Source organism: Mauremys reevesii, linkage group 2, assembly GCF_016161935.1.
Source record: "Mauremys reevesii isolate NIE-2019 linkage group 2, ASM1616193v1, whole genome shotgun sequence".
NCBI lineage: Eukaryota > Metazoa > Chordata > Testudines > Geoemydidae > Mauremys > Mauremys reevesii.
Genome location: NC_052624.1, coordinates 116,192,656 through 116,205,924, shown reverse-complemented (window position 1 = coordinate 116,205,924; position 13,269 = coordinate 116,192,656). Strand labels below are relative to the sequence as shown.

Sequence of the window (13,269 nt, the reverse complement as noted above, 5' to 3'; positions counted from 1 at the left end):
CTGGTTTTGGCGCAGAAACTGATCGCGCCGTGGGCATCGCGGCCGTTTTCGTTGTTGCTGCTGAACGTGCTGTTGGCACCGCGGCCGTTGTCGGTGCCGAGGAAGAATGCGGTGCTGGTGCTGTGGCCGTTTGCGGTGCCGAGGAAGAGTGAGGTGTCCGCGCTGCGGCCGTTTGTGGCGCTGAGGGGACCGAATCCACAAGTACCTTCCCGGCACGGGAGATCGGGTCCCTGCCTCTGTGCTCTGTCAGAGCCATTGCTGAGGTATTAGAGCAGGCTGAGGCACCTGCCTTTGGTGCTGTCAGCACCGAGGGTAGGGATCTCGCAGGATACCCCCTACCCTTGTTAGAGTCTCTTCTGTGAGACTGTTGTGCTTCTTGCCTCCGCTCCAGGGAGGGTGAAGCAACGCTCCCCACTGGTTCCGATCCGGCTGGGGAGCGTGTGGGAGCGGGTTTAACCTTTCTCGTCTCCGACAGCGGCTGCAGGGATTTTTCCATCATGATGATTTTTAGCCACAGATCCCTGTCATGGCGAGCTCTTGATTTGAGACTCGTGCAATGGAGGCACTTCGTAGGGATGTGGGTGTCCCCGAGACACTTCACACAGTGTGAGTGCCCATTTGACCGTGGCATGGATTCCTGACAGGAGATGCATCTTTTAAATCCTGAAGCTCCTGGCATTATGAATTAGAGATGGGCCAGTAGAGTGTCTCAACGGGAGACAACCCTGAGGGGCTCTTTTTTTTTTTTTTTAAACTAAGTAACTAACTATACTAAAGGAAGGGAAACAACTGGGAAGTAATTAATAATTATTTCTATGTTCTTTGTTTCTATTTCCTATAGAGACCAGGGAAGAAAAGGCAGCACTGCCCCGAGTCCCGTCTTCAGCCGTGGACGGTTGAGAAGGAACTGAGGATGGTGTGGGGCGCACGCACTCAGGAAGATTCCAACTATACGGGAGATACCATCTGAGTGCATGCACCCCAACCAGGCACTGCTACCGAAAATCTCCCATCAATAGCGCCGGGATGCACCGTCACCTAGAGTGGAGCACCCACAGGGACAGCACTCGAAGAAGAACCCCCACTTCCGGAAGACGGAATGGATAACGTCCAGACGAATCGACCACTCGTGAGTTAGGAAGGATCTGCTGAGGTGATCTGCCAAGGTGTTCTGGGCTCCTGGGAGAAAGGACGCCACCCGATCGATTGAATGGGCTATACAAAACTCCCAGAAGTGTATGGCTTCCTGGCAAAGAAGGGAGGAGCATGCTCCGCCTTGTTTGTTGATGTAAAACATGGCCGTTGTGTTGTCTGTGAAGACTGTAACACAACGGCCTTGAAGATGTTTTTGACATGCGAGACATACTGCCCTCAGTTCCCTCACATTGATGTGCAGGGTTACTTCCTGCGCGGACCAGAGGCCTTGCGTATGGAGCCCCACAAGGTGGGCACCCCAACCTAGAGATGACGCGTCTGTGGTCAGGGCTAGCGAAGGCTGTGGGGCATGGAATGGCATCCCTGCGCAGACTCGGGAGGGGTTCAGCCACCAAGTCAACAAGGCTAAGACGTCCTTGGGTACAGTGAGAATTGGGCTGTTGCGGCCCGGCTGGTACACTGAGGAAAGCCAGGCCTGAAGTGGGCGGAGGTGTAGTCTGGCATGTCTGGTCACGAAAGTGCAGGCGGCCATGTGGCCTAGGAAACCGAGACACGTGCGAACTGTCGAGGTCGGGAAGCTGTCGAGGTCCTGAATTATGGCTACCATTGCCTGAAAGCGGGGCTGTGGTAAGCACGCCCTGGCGAGATTTGAGTCTAGGATCGCTCCAATTAAGTCTATTCTCTGTGTGGGCACCAAAGTGGGCTTTTCGGTGTTGAGCATAAGGCCGAGTTGCTCGAACAGTTCTCTGACGAGATGCACATGATGCCGCACTCGCATCTTGGAGGGACCTAGAATGAGCCAATCGTCGAAGTATGGGAAGACTTGTATGCGACGTCGACAGAGTGAGGCTGCGACGACAGCCATACACTTGGTGAAGACTCTTGGCGCCGTGGAGAGGCCGAATGGAAGGACCGCAAATTGAAAATGCTGCTGGTTGACCACAAAGCGAAGGTATCGCCTGTGCGGCGGGTAAATCGTGATGTGGAAGTATGCGTCCTTCATATCGACGGTGGCGTACCAGTCTCCGGGATCCAGGGAAGGGATAATGGTTCCCAGGGATACCATGCGGAACTTCAACTTTACCATGAATTTGTTGAGTCCACGCAGGTCCAGGATGGGCCGCAGACCCCCCTTTGCCTTGGGAATTAGGAAGTAGAGGGAGCAAAACCCCTTGCCCCTCAGGTCCTTCGGGACCTCTTCTACTGCTCCGATGTGTAGGAGCATCTGCACCGCCTGCAAGAGGATTTGCTCGTGAGAGGGGTCCCTGAAGAGAGACAGGCAGAGGGGGTGCTATGGGGGGGTGAAACAAACTGAAGATGGTATCCAAATTCCACCGTGCATAGGACCCAATGATCTGAGGTTACGTGGGATAATGCAGGGAGGAAATAGGAGAGACGGTTGCGGAAGGGTGGGAAAGGATCCGGGAAGGAGACTGGTGCTCCGTCCTTGAGCGCACTTTCAAAAGTTTTGTTTGGGCCCCGTCGGTGGCTTTGGGGGGCCCTGATTCTGGCCTCCCCAGGGACCAGATTGTCTCCTGCGGTTACCCCGGCCCCACCTTCTAGTGAAGTCCTGTAGCGGCTGAGGGTTAGGGTAGGTGCATTGAGGCAGAGAGCGGAACGGTCTGTGCTGAGTTACCGGGGTATGCGTCCCCAGTAAGCGCATTATAACTCAGTTGTCCTTGAGGCTCTGAAGCCTGGGATCTGTTTTAACCGAAAACAGGCCTTGGCCCTCGAAGGGCAAGTCCTTAATTGTCTGTTGAAGTTCTGGTGGAAGGCTGGACAACTGTAGCCAGGAGATGTGTCGCGTGGCCATTCCTGAGGCTACAGTTCAGGCTGCCAAGTCCGCCGCATCTAAGGACGCCTGAAGAGATGTCCTTGCCACTTTTTTGCCTTCTTCCAGTAAGGCAGCAAACTCTTGCCTGGACTCTTGGGGAACAAGTTCTTTAAACTTCCCCATGGAGGTCCACATGTTATAGTTATAGCGGCTCAGGAGAGTTTGCTGATTAGCTACCCTAAGCTGTAGGCCCCCAGCTAGGTAGACCTTGCGCCCGAATAAGTCCAAGCGCCTAGCCTCCTTGGACTTAGGGTCAGGTGCTTGCTGGCCATGCCGCTCCCTCTCGTTCACTGACTGTACAACCAGCGAACAAGGGTGAGGGTGCACATAGAGATACTCATAGCCCTTGGATGGTACCATATATTTCCTCTTCATCCCTCTGGCAGTGGGAGGAATAGATGCTGGGGACTGCCAGATCGTATCTGCATTGGCCTGTATGGTCCTAATGAAAGGCAGGGCGACCCTTGTAGGTGAATCTGCTGACAAAATGTCAACACAGGATCCTCTATTTCCACCACCTCCTCCACCTGTAGGTTCATATTCTGCGCCACCCTGCGCAGGAGATCTTGGTGAGCCCGGAGGTCTATAGGCGGGGGACCAGAGGAGGATGTGCCTGCCACTGCCTTGTCTGGGGAGGAGGAGGAGGAGGAGGAGGAAAGCCCAGGTACCAGTGGATCCTGGGGAAGTTCTGGCTGTGGAGGATCCTGGTGATCGAGGTCCGATACAGCCGGGGCCTGAGTGTGGACTGGCAGGACAGCACCGCATCTGGGTCCAACAAGGGAGAACGGCTCACTGTGACCTCAGGTACCTGATGGTCGGAATGGGCTGACTGAGAGGCACCTGAGGGGGCACATTGGGCTTGATGGTATGCCCAAGGTGTCCAGAAGGACCATTGTGGTGGTCCCTGATCCTGATCCTCATATTGGGCTTGACTAGTGCCCTCTACGTCATGGCCCTGGATATAGTAGCCGCTCTCTGCCTGAGACGATGACGAGTTGTGTCTTGAAGGCCAAGGAGGGGCCAAGCACCCATGAGGGTCTGCACCCACGCTATCAGGTCACGAGTTGGGGCTGAAGACCGGTGCCAGGACCTTCGGCGGTACTGCGATTGAGATTGGGACCGACAGCTATAACGGTACCAGGATGCCGACCTAGATCTTGATGAGGATCTGCGGCATCAGGATTGGCTGCGAGGACACCGGTGCCGGGATCAGTGCTGGGACCCAGATCGGTACCAAACATACCGGGAGGATGTGCGTGAGGTAGAACGGCGCCGCGAGTACGACTGGCGCCACAATGGAGAGCGGTGCTGGGACTGCGAGCAGTGCCGGGACCGGGACCGTCGGTGGGATCGGGACCGTGATCGGCGCCTATCTGTCATGCCCAAGGAAGCGGGCCTCGTCAAGGCAGGCTTGCCTATCGACTGAACAGCCCGCACCAGTGGTGCTGGGGACCGAGGTGGTCCAAGTTCCGTCAATGCGATTGTATCGGTGCCGGAGAAGGCTGGTGATGGGGTTCTTTAGCGGTGCCGGATCGCTCCAGTGCTGGAGGGGTGCTTTGGACTGAAGGCGTCTGTTCTGTGCGCGGTACCGAAGGCGCCGGGCTAAGTGCCGCTTCCATTAGGAGCTGTTTTAAATGAAAGTCCCGCTCCTTCTTCGTTCTAGGCTTAAAAGCCTTGCAAATACAGCACTTATCAGGCTGATGGGATTCCCCGAGGCACTTCAGACAGAAGTCATGGAGATCTCCCGTTGGCATCGGCTTGAGGCACGCCGAGCAAGGTTTGAAGCCCAGTGACATGGGCATGGGCCCCGGTACCGGGGTGGAGGGAAGGGGATCATCCCCGATCCCCCTAAATACTATATACACTATATATATATATTGTGGCAAATTTCCTCCTCTCCTCTAGTAGGTCCTGCGCTTATTGGCGGATTTCTTCCCCTCAGTGGTTTTCCCCTTGGATGAAACCCCATAGTCTGGATCAACTACTCCTATGTCTGATTAGGAGTAGCGGGGCTAGTGGGGAACCCGGGCCCGCCCTCTACTCCGGGTTCCAGCCCAGGGCCCTGTGAATTGCAGCAGTCTCTATAGTGCTACGTGTAACCGCTGCTTGACCGCTACAGCTCCCTGGGCTACTTCCCCATAGTCTCCTTCAAACACCTTCTTTATCCTCACCACAGGATCCTCCTGGTGTCTGATGCTGCTTGATTGTATGGTGTTTTCCTCAATCCTCCAGTAGTACCCCCTCTCAGTTCTTAGTTCCTTGTGTCTCTTGCTCCCAGCTCCTCATGCGCACTTCTTTCCTCTGGCTCCTCCCCCCAAGACTGGCGTGAGCTCCCCTTTTTATACCAGGTGCCTTGATTAGCCTGTCCTGATTGGCTGCAGGTGCTCCAATCAATGCAGCTCTCTCCGGTGCCTTCTAGAAAGTTCTTAATTGGCCCCAGGTGCCTTGATTAGCCTGGAGCAACTGCCATTTTGGTTCCCATGGTACTAGGGATTTGCTTAGCCTGGAGCTAACATACCTGCTCCTCAGTACTTTCCTGTAGCCATCCGGCCTTGCTCCATCACAATATATATATATATATATATATATATATATATATATAAAAATACACACACAAATCACTAAATATCTAAGTATAACTATAAAACTACTGAACTATTCACAACTATCTATAGAAAAACAAGGAAAGCTAGGGAGGTGGAGATCAGCTATGCGCTCCACAGTTCCAACGACCGTCTGGCGATAAGGAACTGAGGAGGTGATGGGTCGGCAGGGGTATATATCTGGCGCCATAGCGGTGCCACTCCAGGGGGTGCCTCAGCCGACCCACTGAGTGTTGCTAGGGTAAAAATCTTCCGATGAACGTGCACGCGGTGCACACACACCTAATTGGCATCTATGAGCAAACACTCAAAGAAGAAAGCACCTGTTCCCTGGACCCTGCTGCCCCTCTTCCAGGGCGGCTCCAGGCACCAGCATGCCAAGAACGTGCTTGGGGAGGCAAGCCACTGGGGGAGCTCTGTCGGTCGCTGCGAGGGCGGCAGGCAGGCAGGCTGCCTTCGGCGGCTTGCATGCAGAGGGTCCTGCAGCTCGGTGGAGCTCCGCAGGCGTGCCTGCGGAGAGTCCTCTGGTCCCGCGGCTACGGCAGACCTCCCGCAGGCGCAGGCTGCCTTCGGCAGCTTGCCTGCGGAGGGTCCGCTGGTCCCGTGGCTTCGGTGGACCTCCCGCAGCTGCGGGAGCCCCGGAAGCAGATGCGGGAGGTCCGCCAAAGCCGCGGGACCAGCGGACCCTCCGCAGGCAAGCTGCTGAAGGCTGCCTGCCTGCCGTGCTTGGGGCGGTAAAATGTCTAGATCCGCCCCTGCCCTCCTCTATCTGATCCTGGGAGTGAGCCTCTCCCCAAAGCCATTGCAATGTTACTGGAGCAAAAAGAACAGCCCAGCCAGGAGAGAGTGAACCTTCCCACCACCTCTGCCACAGGAGCCACCCTTGGGAGGTGACCTGGGAGCGGGAGGGGCAGTGACTCCCAGCCCTGGGCCTGAGCAGCACCGGGGTTAGGGGAACCAGGCGGGAGGGTCTTGGTACCTGAGGTTGCCCACAGCAATCAGGGAGTTAGCAAGGATGCCGCCGGGTGGAGAGTTATCAGGCAGCTCCTCAATGAGCTCCTGTGAGACCCAAAGGAGACAAAGGAGCGTGTGGGATTCGGGCCTCACTGACTCTTCCCAGTGAGGCGATTACCCAGTCAGCACCCCACACAGCCAGCAGGATGAGAAAGTTACTCACCTTGCAGTAACTGAGGTTCTTCGAGATGTGTGTCCCTGTGGGTGCTACACTCTAGGTGACGGTGAGTCCCAGCGCTGTTGATCGGGGTTTTGTGGTGGAAGTGCCGGGTTGGGGCGCATGCACTAAGTTGGTATCTCCGTCTCATTGGACTCTTCCTGAGTGCGTCGACCCACACCCTCCTCAGTTCCTTCTCTACCGTGGAGAATCATACCACTATTCCAAAGTAGAGGGGAGGAAGGCGGGGAGTGGAGCACCCACAAGGACACACATCTTGAAGAACCTCAGTTACTGCAAGATGAGTAACTTTCTCTTCCTCTTCGAGTGCTGTCCCTGTGGGTGCTCCACTCTAGGTGAATGTATAGCAGTACCCACTATGTTTGGTTGGACTTTGGAATTGCGGCAGTGAGTACTGTAGATAGTACTGTATGGCCTACTATTGTGTCTGTCGTGGTGTCTTGCGTGAGAGCATAGTGTTTTGCAAACGTGTGTTCAGATGATCATGTAGCAGCTTTGCAGATGTCAGGAGTGGGAACGTTGTGTAGGAAGGCAACAGATGTCGACATGGCTCGAGCGGAATGAGTTCTAATGCCTTTGGGTGGTTGAAGATTTTTCGCACGGTAACAGGATCTGATACAGTCAGAGATCCACTTGGATAGGCATTGTTTAGAGATAGCCGTGCCTTTCGATCTTTCGGCAATGGAAACGGTCATGGAGACTTGCGAAATGGTTTAGTCCTGTCTAAATAAAAGGTGATTGCTCGCCTGATGTCAAGAGTATGCAGGGCTGCCTCTTGCAGAGTCTTGTGAAGTTTGGGATAGAAAGTAGGTAAATATATAGGTTGGTTGAGGTGGAAGGTCGATACCACCTTAGGAAGAAATTTAGGATGTGGTCTCAAAGTGACTTTGTCTTTGGAGAAGATTGTGTAGGGAGGGTGGGCCATCAAGGTGCTCATTTCACCAACTCTTCTTGCTGATGTTATGGCAACTAAGAAAGCCACCTTCATGGACATATGGAGATGAGAGGAGGTAGCCAAGGGTTCAAATGGAGGTTTCACGAGAGCATGAAGAACGAGATTAAGATTCCATGCAGCCACTGTTGGGTAAATTTCAGGGTAGAGATTTTGCAGGCCCGTGAGAAAGTGTTTTATGGTGGGGCGGGTAAAGAGTGAATACCTATCTAATAGGTCATGGAAAGTGGTAAGCGCCGCCAGGTGCACTTTGATGGAACTGAGCAAAAGTCCGTCCTGTTAAGGGAGAGTCTCGTTATTGGGTGCTAAGTAATTAAGTGAGCACCAGAGAGCAAAACGCTTCCACTTCTGCAGGTAGGTTTTACGAGTGGAGTCTTTCCTACTGTGCAGGAGGACATATTGGACTTGCTCGGAACAGGCTAGTTCATGGGTTTGGAACCATGAAGGAACCAGGCTGTGAGGTGGAGCTTTTGGAGCTGAGGGTGAAGAACCCATCCGTTGTCCTGGTAAAGGAGGTCTGGCCTGCTGGGGAGAGCCCGTGGGTGACGGAGGACATGCGGAGTAGGTGGGGATACCACGTCTGTCTTGGCCAACCTGGGGCAATAAGGATGACCTGGGCCTTGTCGTCCGCAATCTTCCGAAGAACCCTGTGTAACAGAGGGATTGGTGGGAAGGCGTACAGGAGGTAGTTGTTTATGGGATGAGGAAAGCATCTCCTAGGGATGCAGTCCCGAGTCCCACTCTGAAAGAAAACAGGGGACATTTTCAGTTTTGTCTTGTGGCAAAGAGATCTATTGACGGGGTGCCCCAGAGGGAGTAGAGCTGTTGGAGTATTGCAGAGTGCAGTTCCCATTCGTGTTCTGTCGAGAAGTGCCTGCTGAGTGCGTCAGCAGTAGTGTTGTGGCAGCCTGGTAGGTAGGAAGCGATGATTTGTATTTGATGTCGTACGCACCAATTCCATAGTTGAATGGCTTCCATGCAAAGGGAATGTGATTGGGCTCCCCCTTGTCTGTTTATGTAGTAGGTACATGCTATGTTGTCTGTTAAGACCCACATATATTTGTTCTTTATGAGGGGAAGAAAGTGAAGGCATGCTCTCCTCACTGCTCTGAGCTCTAAGAGATTTATGTGTAGGTGTATCTCTGATGCGGACCACCAGCCTTGTGCCCTGTGCCACCCTAGATGCGCTCCCCAACCGATTAGGGAAGCGTCCGTGGTGAGCATGAGCGTTGGGGATCGTTGATGGAAGGAAACCCCTGTGCAGAGGTTTTCTGGACTTGTCCACCACTGTAGGGAAGCTATAACATTGGGAGGAGAAGTTAGCACCATCCCTAAGGGGTGTCTGTTGGGTTTGAAACTGGAGTTGAGTCAGCCCTGGAGATATCTCATGTGTAGCCTGGCGTGTTGAACCACGATGGTGGTGGCTGCTATGTGACCGAGGCAGGGGCGGCTCTAGAAATCCGGCTGCCCCAAGCAGCGCGGAGCGCTGCGCCGCCCTTCCCCGGTCCCGCGGCGGGTCCCGTCTTCCCGCGGCTCCGGTTGAGCTCCCGCCGGCATGCCTGCGGCAGGTCCACCGGAGCCCGGGACGAGCGGACCTGCCGCAGTCATGCCTGCGGGAGCTCAACCGGAGCCGCGGGAAGACGGGACCCGCCGCAGCCATGCCTGCGGCAGGTCCGCTCATCCCGGGCTCCGGTGGACCTGCCGCAGGCATGCCGGCGGGAGCTCCACCGGAGCCAAATGCCGCCCCCCCGGGAAACGGCCACCCCAAGCGCCTGCTTGGCGCGCTGGGGTCTAGAGCCGCCCCTGGACCGAGGAACTGTTGGCAGATTCTTGCTTGTGTCCTGGGATGAATAGAGAGTGTGCATATGAGCTGTGTGATAGCGAGGAATCTGTGATATAGGAGTGAGGCCCTGCTCCGGATTGAGTTGAGATGAGCTCCGATGAACTCGATCTGTTGTGTAGGTGTCAGGGTAGATTTTTTGATGTTTATTTGGAGGCCTAGGCTGTGAAAGAGGGAGATGGCAAAACGGGTAGCTTGAAGTGTCTCGCCATAGGAGTCGCCCTTGATGAGGCAATTGTTCAGGTAGAGGAACAGTGTGACCCCGTGTTTGCGGAGGTGAGCCACAACCACAGCTAGAGTCTTGGAAAAAACTCTTGGTGCTGTGGAGAGTCCGAAAGGAAGACCTCTGTATTGAAAATGGTCCTGACCGATTGTGAATCGTAGGAAGCATCTGTGAGCTGGATGAATTGATATATGACAGTAAGGATCCTGTAGGTCGAGGGCTGTGAACCAGTCCCCTTGATCCAGTGCAGGTATTATTGTGCCCAGTGTGACCATCTTGAATCTTTGTATCATCACGAATTTGTTCAGTCGGCGTAGATCTAGTATAGGTCTCCATCCTCCAGTCTTTTTCTGAGTTAGAAAGTAATGGGCATAGAAACCTGTCCCTTGCTGTTGCGTTGGCACAGGTTCCACTGAGCCTATTTGCAGAAGATTTGCCACCTCTGTGTGAAGTAATTGTTCTTGAGAAGAGTCCCTGAAGAGGGACGGGGAAGGGTAGGAGGGTAGGATGTAAAAGGGATGGAGCAACCAGACTGAACTATTTTGAGGACCCAGCGGTCCTGTGTAATCCGCTGCCAGGCATGTTGGAAATTCTGGAAGTGGTGGCCAAATGGGCAAGTAAGTGGTGGAATCAAGGGGTGGTCATGCAGGCCCTCGACCAACATTTCAAAACTGTTGTTTATTGCCTGATGGACGGAAGGTGGTGGCTTGATTTTGATTTTGTCTGCGCTTGGGGGGGTCTAGTACGATTCCTAGTTGTGTCGTATGGTCTGGGTTGAAGACAATAGTACTGTTGTATGCATGGTCTTTGGTAGGGTTGGTATCGTTGTCTCTTGGGAAGAGATGGGTGAATGCCCAGGGTGCGCAGTGTTGCTCTAGAATCTTTCCTGGTGTTGAGGAGTTCATCAGTTTTTTGGGGGAAAAGTTTGGTCTGGAGGTCTTTAGGTATGCCGGATGTGGAGAGCCATGAGGATCTGTGCATAACCACAGCAGTTGCAGTGGTACGGGCTGCTGTGTCCGCCGTGTCTGAAGACGCCTGTAGGGCCGTTCTGGAAATCAGTTGGCCCTCAGTCAGGATTGATTTGAAGTCTGCTCTTCTAGCCTCTGGAATGTAGGAGGCAAATTCAAAACGTTTATTGTAATTATCAAAATCATAACTGGCGAGGAGAGCAGAATAGTTTGCAATTCTTAATTGTAGTGTAGAGGATGTATAAACCTTGCGGCCCAAGATGTCAAGGCATCTAAGGTCCTTTTCTTGCGGGGTGGGTCGATATTGTGACTGTTTTGCCCTCTGTGCAACTGCATCCATGACAAGGGAGTTCGATGGTGGAAGAGAAAATAGGAAGTCTGCGTCCTTTTCAGGGACAAAGTATTTACGTTCAGCCTTCTTGCAAGTTGGTACTGAAGAAGCTGGGGTTTGCCAGAGAGTGTCAGCTGGCTCCATGAGTGCTTCGTTTATAGGGAGCATGATTTTTGAGGGCATAGACGTGTAAGCAGAGTCAGGATGAGCTCTATCCTGACATCTGGTGGTGAATTATGGGGAGTGTGGAAAGGAATTTCAGGTATTTGCATTGGCACACCCACCCCAACTAGAATAGCCCACGGCAGCCTGGGATGGTTATTTTGACAGCTCTGGGATCCCCAATTTCTTTGTTATTGGGGAAGGAGAAATAAAGTGTTGTCACCCTGATTATGTGAATGAGGAACTATGAGACTGCTTTATGACAGTCAATTAAGTAGCACTCGCTAGACAAGGGACATGGGTGCCAAAACCCAGTGAATTGAGAGAGGTTGGGGACTGGTGTGTGTACCTGATGGTATGGGCCCCTTTTGAGGGCCTGGAACACCAATTGCACATCCTCCTCTCTCCATTGTTGAAGAGTAGAGCTAATTTTGATTCCATTAGGAGTCCATCTCGAGGCTGCTGAGCTGAATTCAATTTGGGTCAATGGTGCACCAGCACTGGGGCTCCCCTACTACAAGCTGAAATCACTAAGAGCTGAAATCACTAAAAGAGCTAAGCTTACTGAGATGAAATCACTGAGTGCTGTGTTAGCTAGTGGGGGAGCCTGAAGATCTATCGCTAAGTGGCTGGCAGAGTGGAGCAGTTTGCAGCACGTTGGAGCAGCCCGCGGAGCAGAGCGGTTTTGGGACGGCTGGAGCAGCTCATGGGTCGGCTGGAGGAGCGACACAGCTGGTGGAGTGGAGCCGGTCGTGGTGAAGGCTGCAGCAGAACTCCACGGAGAGGCGGAGCAGTCAGCCCCGGCCCACGTAAGGTGCCCCTTAACACCCTGTGTGTGCCCCCCTATTTCCACCCAGGCTGGGGGGGTAAAACTCTGCAGATAAACTTTTGAAATCTGGGGTGGCACTGACCAGAAACAGAGACTTTTGGGTTGTTGGACTTTGGGTTGATTGGACTTAAGACCCTAAGGGGAAAAGGACATTGCCAAAACTTACTTGGTGGGTCTTTTGCTCATGGTTTACGTTATGAATCCTGTTTGTGGTGTTTCCCCAATATGATGCCACATTGTTTCCCTCCTTTATTAAAAGGATTTTGCTACACTCAGACTCTGTGCTTGCGAGAGGGGAAGTATTGACTCCTAAAGGTGCCCAGGGGGTGGTATGTAATTGTCCCAAGTCACTGGGTGGGGGCTCGAGCCGGTTTTGCATTTGCGTTATTGAAACGGAACCCCTGGATACTGAACCCGGCCCTTGTTGCTGCCAACTCAGAGGGGCAGAAGGGTTACAGACGGTTGAAGGATTCTGAGGAGTTTGTGTTGCGTCTCCTGAACCTCTTCTAAGGGGATATCTTGACTGAGTGCCACCCTCCTAAAAAGTTCTTGAAATTGTTTGCAGTCGTCCACGGCCTGTGGAGGTGAAGTGGGGGGGGCTTCATCTGAGGCTAGTGGAGAGTTAGGGGTCGGTGAGTCAGGATATGGTGCATAGCTCCGAGTCTCAAGAGGGGGGTCAGGCACCCTAGAAGTGGACGGAGCAGGAGATTGAGGCACAGAAGGAGGATGATTGGTAGGAGGATTTTGCCAAGGGTACCACTGAGGCCAAGGCATAGGGTAGAAGAACCCACGTGCCGCCCAAGGGAGGGCAAAGTAGGGAAACTGAGGTTGGTGACCTTGAGCCATGACCTGAGGTGGCAGAGGCACCTGTGGAGGAGAAGCAGGAGGGGAGAACTCCGCTTGCTGCTGTAAATCAAGTTCACCATCAGTGAAAGCCAGTTCAGGTGGAGAGAGTGGCGGTTCAAAAAATGAGTCCTGTGTATCTAGGAGCGGAGAGTGAGGCTCAGGTGGCACTGAAAGGTCACTTTGAGTGAGAAATTGTTGCTTCTGCTCCCTGGGCTAAGCTGAGCCTGCTCTCTGCTCTAGCTCATTAGTAGGAGAAAGTGAGAATGAAAGTATTGCTGCAGACTGCTTAGAGGTGCCCTGCAGGGGGTCTGCTGCTGGTGCCCGGGTAGAAGAC

General features: G+C 53.6%; 1 protein-coding gene across 6 annotated transcripts in view; it reads right to left on the bottom strand.

Moving 5' to 3' along the window:
• LOC120398700 (maestro heat-like repeat-containing protein family member 7) overlaps positions 1–13,269 on the bottom strand; it is a 107,649-nt gene that overhangs the window by 8,168 nt on the left and 86,212 nt on the right. The window contains exon 6 of one of the 6 annotated variants that reach the window (XM_039526256.1): positions 6,635–6,651. The exons of the other annotated variants lie outside the window; for them this stretch is intronic. The gene's annotated coding sequence lies outside the window, so the exon portion shown is untranslated. Of the gene's footprint in view, positions 1–6,634; positions 6,652–13,269 lie in introns of those variants that run through there. 6 annotated transcript variants of the gene reach the window in all.